General features: G+C 39.9%; 1 protein-coding gene across 1 annotated transcript in view; it reads left to right on the top strand.

Moving 5' to 3' along the window:
• Nucleotides 1-4,172: 4,172 nt before the first annotated feature.
• Nucleotides 4,173-9,234, top strand: part of LOC127062981 (zinc finger homeobox protein 3) — a 299,436-nt gene continuing 294,374 nt past the window's right edge. The window contains exon 1 of the mRNA XM_050992048.1: nt 4,173-4,189. The gene's annotated coding sequence lies outside the window, so the exon portion shown is untranslated. The remainder of the gene's footprint in view (nt 4,190-9,234) is intronic.

Below are 9,234 nucleotides of genomic sequence, written 5' to 3'. Positions count from 1 at the left end.
ATATTCAAGACTCGTCGTCTACGTCATCGTGCATTGCATAATGGTAAGGTAAAGGCTCGTTTAAATAAATTACGCTTCGTGTCCTACCTATGTATGTACATACGTACGTATATACGTATTCGTACTTACGTACTTACTTACTTACTTACTTACTTACATATTTACGTACTTACATACGTTAGTAAGGTAAACGGCAACAAAGCAAGAACGTTTGTTCGATCCTTTTTGAAAACAAAAATAAAAAAGATTACAAAAAAAAAGGACAGGATATTCAAGCTTTGAGATCTCGTTCGGGAGCGATTAAATAAGCCAATAGAAGAGATCGTTTTATGAAAGCCTTTACTAACTCTGTCTCTCTTTCTCTCTCTAGTTTTCTGAAAATCGCTGTCAAAATCACTCTTTACAACTTTTAGAAACGATTTAAAAATCCTTTCGCCCCATCCTTCCTTTACGATCTACGATTCTTCTCATTTTTATGGTCGAAATTAATTCGGGAAAGGACATTGTTGTTTATCTCTAAACTTCGCGACGATGTTACGTAAACATAAAACGCGATCATATGTATACGTATATACGTATACCTACATACGTACGAAGGCCAGAAAAGGATCGTCTGTGATAGAGTAAAGGTCGTCAAAGTGATCGCATACGTAGATATATATATATATATATATATATATATATATATATATATCCACGATGTTATACGACATTGGTATACGTACACATAATACACGTAAGTATACATTTTCGAGGTTTGGCTTAGATTAGGTAGTCGGTGGAGGGGGAAGGATACAGGGACGAGAAAGTCGTAGAGCGAATCGAAAGAATCCGAACTGAGCTGCGAGAAAGACACAAACGAACGAATCCGCAAAATTAAACAAACACCTTATTGACACGCTGATCCTTCGGCACAGAGGCATCTCCTCCCTACCCCTCGTCTTCCATCCCACCTATCCACCCCACTTCTTTTCTTAAGAAGGGGTGAGAAGAAAGTCCATCGTTGACTCCAACGAGAGGATGAGGAAAACTGTGGAAGAAAGGAAAGAGAGACAGAGAGAGAAAGATGGACAGAGAAAGAGACTTGGCAATCCGAATGAACGAACTACATCGCATACAGGGTCTTAGCAGGACTTAACGAATATTGCCGTCGATATCCAGAAGCCTCGATATCCAGCAGCTCTCTTTGTCTCTCTCGCACAAGTAAGAATAAGAGAGGGAGAGAGAGAGAGAGAGAGATAGAGAGAGACTCACGAATTTCTCTCTTCGGCAAGTCGCCAACGATTCGACGAATCCGAGCCTTATATATTTTTTTATTTTTCTTCTCTTTTCTTTTCATTTTCTTTTTTTTTCCCATTTTTTTTTCGATCGTTCGTTTTTAGAATCGACGTCTTTACCACTCGCGTTCTCATTGTTGGATATTAAAATATATAGGTACCTATAGAGAGTTTTATACGTCGGATACGACGTGTGTTTGTATACGTGTATCTATGCGAGAAGAGATATGTTTGTATGTATGTATGTATGTATGTGTTTATATATATTTTCACGTACCTACAAGTGAGTCAGATTTTAACGGCTTTTCTGCGGACGGACGCTAAGCGCTCGGATGAGAAAAGCTGAAATAGTCGTCGAATTGGATTTCTCGAAGTAGGCGTTATCGCGATGACGTACTTTGAGGCCTTTCAATACACCTTAGAAAAAGCACTCGATCGGACTTTTTCGTACAATTTCGTACAGAACGAAGAAACGGAGAAACGAACGAACGAACGAACGAACGAACGAACGAACGTTGAGATTCAGAATTTATGTTACGTCACGGAAAGCTTTCTGGGTTGTTGCACGCTGAGTTAAAGAGAATGAAAGAGAGAGAGAGAGAGAGAGAGAGAGAGAAAGAGAGAAAAAGAGAAGAGTCGGAGGACAGGGCAGATAAATTAGCACGAGTAATGAAGACCGAGCTTCGCGTCTGATTAAACAAACACAGGGAAGAAACGAGTTCGCTCGCTTCCACAACGGACGAACGAACTAAGGAGAAAGAGAGAGACGGGAATATAGAAACTGGTGGAAGTAGAAGAAGAATCTGCGATTCTTACTTTCGACCGAGCGAAGAGCCCCCGTTCTATTCTGCTTCTAATTAACTAAAGCGGACGTGGTCGCACATTCCAAGATATTGCTTTTGACTATTACTCTTCCACGAACTCTACTACTTTCTTTCTCTCTCTCTCTCTCTCTCTCTTTGTCTCTCTTGCTTGCTTGCTTACTTAGTTTTATTCGTGCTCCGGCACACGACGTGCCTTTTAACTTATCTCTGGAATTCTTTTTCCTCGAGAAGCACCCGTTACGATTTCACGGTTAAAGACATGGAAAACAAAATTCGATCCTGATTAAATTTGATTTCGTTGGCTTAACGAGAATACGCTCAAAAAGAACGAAGATTTTTCGTAGGAAAAATGGGGGTTGGTGGTAGGGATTCAAAGGGGGAGGGAGAATATTTTATCATTTAATTCGAATCGATTTAATTAGCTTCGATCGTAACGATTGTGAATGATCGATTCGATCGATCTATCGATCTATCGAGATTGATTCCATTTTAATAATATTCATTTTAATCAAACCTTTTTCGCGTCGGTCTTTCTTTCTCGATAAGAAAGTTACAACGTCATCGTTAGATCTTGGGATGATCGAAGATAGATAGTAGACGATGTTGAAGCTTTACCATCGACCGAGTTTATTTATTTATAATCCCTGTTTTTTATCTTTTCTCTTATTTTTTCTTCTTTCTTTCTTTCTTTCTTTCTCTCTTTCTTTCTCTCTTTCTTTCCTTCTTTTTAACAGTCCCGTCGTCGAAGAATTAGTGATCGCGGCTGCTACTTTTTCTCACAATTTCTTGAAAAGTTCGAAAGATAGAGATTGAGAGAGAGACAGAAAGAGAAAGAGAGACGTACAGACAGACACAGAGAGAAACGGAGAGAAGAGGATTATAAACGAGACAAGGACAGTGCTAGGTGAAAAAATAAATCGGATGGTAATAATTATTATCGAGCTACCTCGCGCTCGAGAGAGATGGAGTGATAGAGAGAGGGGGTTAGATGTGGTGGGGGAGGAGAGGGAAGAGATCAGCGGGTTCTCCGAGTTCGTTCTTCGCGAATTCAGGCTGCCAAGGCAAGGACGTTCAAGTTTAAACGAAAATAAAAATTCACCCGTCCGTACTAATTATAGAAATCCGCTCATCGAGGCGCAACACAGAGCATCGGGGCTCTTGAATTACCGGTACGCATGTACCTGGAATTATACCGGGTGTGTCGAACGTTTCTTCTCTCAAGGAGAGTCGAACAAGGTGAGAGAAAGAAAGAAGGAGAAAGAACGAGAGAGATAGAAAGAGAAAGAGAGAAAGAAAGAGAGAAAGAGAGAGAGAGAGAGAGAGAGAGAGAGAGATAGAGATTGAGAGGCGTTCCTTCTTGGTCGTCCCACGCCCGATAAACCGAGAGAAATTAATATCGTTTTTATCGAAGAAGCCACGAAGGTAATTAGATCCTGGCCGAGCATCTCCTTACAGCTACGCCGCCTGGCGTAATCAAGGATCGTGTTCTCGTTACTTCGTGACGCGTTATAACTCTGTTCTTTCGTCGTTGCCGAGATATTACGAGCGATGAACCGGACGCAAGCTCGCACGTATTAACTACTACAACAGACACCTACCTACTTACTTACCTCTTCTACCTGTCTCACTACCTTCTTCTACGTTCTATGACATAGAATTTTCTTTTAATAACGTTAATCAATCTTTTATAAACATGTTTAGTACATACCTACATACATATACACCCATACACGTATATAAAGTAAAAAAGAAATATATAGATATATAAACATGCGTAATACGTATATATACCAATATATACCTATACGTATAATGCATATAAAAGATATATATATATATATATAATAGATTTTTATTTCATTATTTTTAAACAATGTTTATTATTATTATTATTTCGATAATATGTCTTCGTGTTATAGTTGTTCGTGAAAGATGTGACCTCAGCAGTGTTTTAATAAGGAAGGACCAAAGAAGGATTACGTCCATTGACGTGTCCACGTCCACGGGGTGGTGACGACATCGGTGGTGGTGGTGGTGGTGGCGGTGGCGGTGGTGGTGGTGGTCGTGGTGGCGACAACGGTGGTGACGGTGAGTTGTTTAATAGTCTCTTTTCTCGTCGTTCGATCATTGATCGATCAACAACGTGTCCAAATCCGATTATAGACACCGGGTATAATCGTTTGACCTGCCACTACGTACGAAGTAATTACCGGTTGTGTAGTAGCTCGACACGCCTATCCGTAACTAACACCGACCGACTCGATTAGAATCCTCCTCCTATATAACGTTTGTCGCATGATCGGCCTTGCGTTTTATCGAACTGTCGTGTCCGATGGTCGAAGGTCACGCCTGTTACATCTATAGCTATCTTATGGAACCAATGCCTATACGATTTTATATTTTATCCAATGCTACGTCTAAATATGTATTGGAAATTGTAAGAGAAAGGGATTGCTGTTGTGATGATGTTGTTGTCGGTGGTGGTGGGGGAGAGAATAAAAAAAATTAAAAAGAAATAAGAAACAAGAATTTTCGAATCGAATTGAAATTAGACAATTTTTCTTCTTCTGTCTCGAATCGAAAGAAAAGGAAAAAGGGATGGAATAAAAATAGAAAAAAGAGAGAGAGAGAGAAAAGTTTATTAAAAGGATCTCCACGTCCTTAGGCTTACCATGTTCGTTCTCTCTAAAGACGCATTTCATCGGGAGGACGTCGTTTATCCGATGGCAAAGAAGGAAATAGAAAGAAAGTATAAGATTCTCACGGGCCATTACTTGCGCTTCTCTCCGAGGGAAAAATAATTAACGCTCCTTTCGTTTCGTTTCGTTTCGTTTCGTTTTGCGCATTCGAAGTATTGCTCTTTCGCGCGCCCGTTAAATCGAACATTCGGATCGATACGTCCCATGAGAGAGACAGAAAGACGAAGAAAGAGAGAGAAAGAGAGAAAGAACTATTGCTATCCTTTTCTTTCTTCATCTTGATGTTAGTCTCTCTTTTCGACGATGGTTCGAAGAAGAAGAAGAAGAAGAAGAAGAAGGAGAAGATGAAGAAGATAAAGAAGAAGAAGAAGAAGACGAAGAAAGAGAGTGAAAGGAAGAGGGAGTACCCCGGAGCGACGCGGAATCACTCAGACGAGAGAGTGTGTATATATATATATATATATAGATGAGGTTATGAGAGAGAGAGAGAGAGAGAGAGAGAGAGAGAGAGAGAGAGAGAGAGAGAGAGAGAGAGAGAGAGAAAGAAAGAGAAAGAGAGAAAGCACCAGCCGTTACTTCATTTTTGCGGAGCGTTTACAACGTCCTGTCCACTCGCGTGGCATCGTTGCTGGCATTTCGATGCATAATAAACGACCGGTTAGCCCTGCACCGTGGCTCACACCTCTACATATCCTCCTCTTTCACTCTCTCTCTCTCTCTCTCTATCTCTCTCTCCCTCTCTCTCTTTCTCTCTCTCTCACTCTTTCTTTCTTCTTCTTCTCTCTCTCGTTCGCTTTGACCTAGTCCTTCTCTTTCTCTTTTTACCCGACCGAGCCCATCCTCTTCTCTCGCAGAATCCTTATTCGTGCTTTCGTTCTTTCCACGCGAGACGTGTCTAACGAGATGCGATGAATCGACGAAGGACAGGAGGTGAAAAAGGAGGAGCAGAAAGAAGCCGATGGAGGAGGAGGCAAAGGGCAGGAGGCAGGAGGCAGGAGATAGGGACAGGGGTAGGGACAACAGCAGGGGGTATGGGGGTGGAACGAGGAGGAGGTGGAAATGGAGGGGTAAGGAGCAAGCTCGAGTAGAACGACTCTAACGAAAGGAAATCCGATTTGTCCAGAGCACCCGCATTCACCTTCTCTATCTATCTATCTATCTATCTATCTATCTATCTATCTATCTATTTCTCTATCTTTCTCTCTTTTTCTTTCTCTTCTTTTTCCTCTTCGCCGTCGTCCTCTTCTTATTCTTTTTCTTCTTTTTTTTCCTGATTCTTTTTTCAAACGTAGAGAGACGGATACTTTGTGTCTTCTCTCAGAAACGTCCACTGATAGTTTTCGATGGAAATTCATCCTCTCGTTATGACCGACGTACACATGCTATGTCCCGTACAAGTGCAGATTTTTTCTTGTTTGTTTGTTTGTTTCTTTTTTCTTTCCTTTAATTTTTCTTTTTTCTTTACTTTTTTTGTGTATACACTTATTTATTTATTTCACTCGAGAAGACTTTTTCCTTCCTTTGAAAGAATTTATTGAAGGAGGATTTTGTATATTCTATTCGGAGAATATAATACATGATATAAAAGGAGGTACATCTTTTGACGTTAAAGAGATGAGGATAGGACGGAAGTTCTTGTTTTTTTTTTTCCTTTTCTTTTTTTTTTGATCTTATTTCGTTATGAATCAGTATCGCATCGTTACTAGTGGAATACAACGTGTCGTTAATAAATCAGGGGAGAAAGAAAGAGTGAAAAGATTTTTTTCAAAGGATCGATATTATCGAATTGATCGTATAATTTTAATTTTATGGGATGAATGATAAAAGGGCGGCACATATATCGAAAAAGAGATTGAAATTATTGTATGTATCGTTGGATATATTTTTTATTTCCTACGATAAATAATAAGGAAAGATGTGAGAGAGGACAAATTATTTAACGATCCAGATTAAGTATTTCTTTTCTTCTTTTTTCTTCTCATTGCTCCCACGGTTGTACGTTTTTAATTGCATTATCTCATTTCGTTAAGGTATCTCGTACCTCTCGTTTATTCTTTATATATATATATAAATAAAAATAATTACAGTAATTAACCAGAGCCGACAATGAATCGCTCTTCTACGACGAGGTACTGTCTTCTGGAAAAAAAAGAAAAAAATAAAAAAAAAAAATGAAATGAAACAAAAAAAAATAGTAGCGTCGCAAAGGAAGTGGTAACAGAAGGCGCTGGAGAAGGAGGAGGAGGAGGTGGGAAGGAACGGGAAGAAAAAAAAAGAGAAGAAAAACGAAGAAAAAAAGGATAGAAAAAGAATCGTAGCGATGATCGGTAGGCATCGATTATTGTAGCGACACCTGTGCGTGCGGATACGCGTTTTTGAAAAATTTAACTCCGACGAGACTCACGGGGAACGATTATTTGCGCCGTGCGTCGAGAGAACGATAATGGATACGGAAAGGCGGTTTGAATCCGACCGAATGGGCGTATGAATGGTCGCCGTTTAGCGTAATTATTGGCGCATTGTCTACGGTACAATGCAGGGCGCGAAATTGGCATGCAAAAATCGAATGCGATCCCATTGTCGACCATTGTCCGATCCACGGCCACGTCGCGACGCGACTCCCCTCCCCTCCCTTTACCCTCGCCGCAAGCTTTACAGGGTGTAAAGAGAGAGAGAGAGAGAGAGAGAGAGAGAGAGAGAGAGACGAGTAACACTTTATCTTTCTCTCTCTTTCGTTCATTCGTTCGTTCGTTCGCTCGCTCTCTCGCACATTGTTCGAGTTTTCGAATATTTCGTTTTGGACCTATTTCGATTCGTTCGATCGAGTTTCCGTGGATCCGGAAAGGAATTTTACGTTGGACGAATTACTCCGATTTTTCCATTTTTTTTTTTTGATCCCACCCTTCCTCATTCTTTTTTTATTGTATTTTATTTCATTCCACCCACCTCCTCCATCCACCCACTCGTGCCCCTCGCCCCACCCCTCTCTCCCCTTTCCATGCGTCACTCCGTTAACGCTCGAAAAAGCGAAGGGTACAGCCAATGTTCGATAGACACGGTTGGTTTTTTATTTTCTTCTTTTTCTTTTCTTCTTTTTCGATATCGCTCGAATTCGCATACTCCGTCACGCGATTTTAATGCTACGTCGTTATTAACCATTTGCATGTTTGAATTTATTTTGTATTTATGTATATAAATATATATATATATATATATGTGTGTGTGTATGTGTGTGTATACATATGTATATACATATATAACCATATTATTCTTGCTTTAACATTTACGTTCAATATTTGAAATACAAGGTGTAATAACTGTTTCGAATGTTCCGTCGTACATCTCTTTTCGTATTTAAACGTTAGTGTTTAATTAATGGGAAAGTTTAAAGTCGTGGGTAAAATACACGAGGGGAAACGAAACATTCTCAGTTCTTGTATTCCCAGCATCGTTTACGGGTTAACATCGCGATATAAATGAATAGCTTCGTATAGATACATAGCTATATATATATATATATATATACATACATATGTTTTTGTATGTGTATGCGTATAGAACGGCGCTCGTCGAATAGAATTTATCGTTTCGTATCTAAACTCCACTCATTAGGATCCCCCATAAACGGTGGTAACGCGATCTCTCGCGAGGATACTATATTAAAGCAAGAGTGAACGACGGTGAACAATCGTCGGAAATACTTACGCCTTTAGATTTATAGATTTTCTTCTTTTATGAAAATGGCGAAAGAAGTAAGTAGGTACTGTCGGTTATATAGCTATATATGTGTGTGTATGTGTGTATGTGTATGCTGTGTGTGTATTTTATATATATAATATAAAATACACAAACAGACACACACACATATATATATATATATCATTTTGCATTAATAATCTTGATATTTATCAACGGTAGCGTCTCTCAAAGAGAAAGTTGAATGATTTCTCGTTTTTTCTCGAAAGTATTTTCTCTCTCTCTCTCTCTTTTCTCTCTTTTTCTTTTTTTGTTTTTTGATCTTTTATGCACTAGAGAGCACACGAAAACTAGGATTCCGTGGCTCGACCAATCAGACCGATCCGTGAATTCGCTCGGTTATTAGGCAGCCTCCATGATTTCACTCTACTCTTTGAAAGAAAGGATAAAAGAGGAGGTTGGGAGGGAGGTTGGGTGGGGAGGATAGGTGGAGAGGATAGGAGGGAAGTTGGGAGGCTAGGAGAGACGGAGAGAAAGCAACCGCGGGCTTTTTGTGCGGTCAGATTGGCGGCCATTATGCCCCCGAAATTGGGCCTTAATTGTGGCAGCGGTAATGAGTCGGGTTGCTCTAATGCATCGGCACCAAAACCACACATAGTAGTGTGTTGTCTTACCGTGCCGCCTTCGATGTTCCGACTTAACGGGTGATCATTTTTTCACGAGTTTTATAATTTTTCT

The sequence above is a fragment of the Vespula vulgaris genome, chromosome 4 (genome assembly GCF_905475345.1).
Source record: "Vespula vulgaris chromosome 4, iyVesVulg1.1, whole genome shotgun sequence".
Lineage (NCBI taxonomy): Eukaryota > Metazoa > Arthropoda > Insecta > Hymenoptera > Vespidae > Vespula > Vespula vulgaris.
The sequence above is the reverse complement of the archived record's forward strand: the minus strand, read 5'-3'. Positions and strand labels throughout refer to the sequence as shown.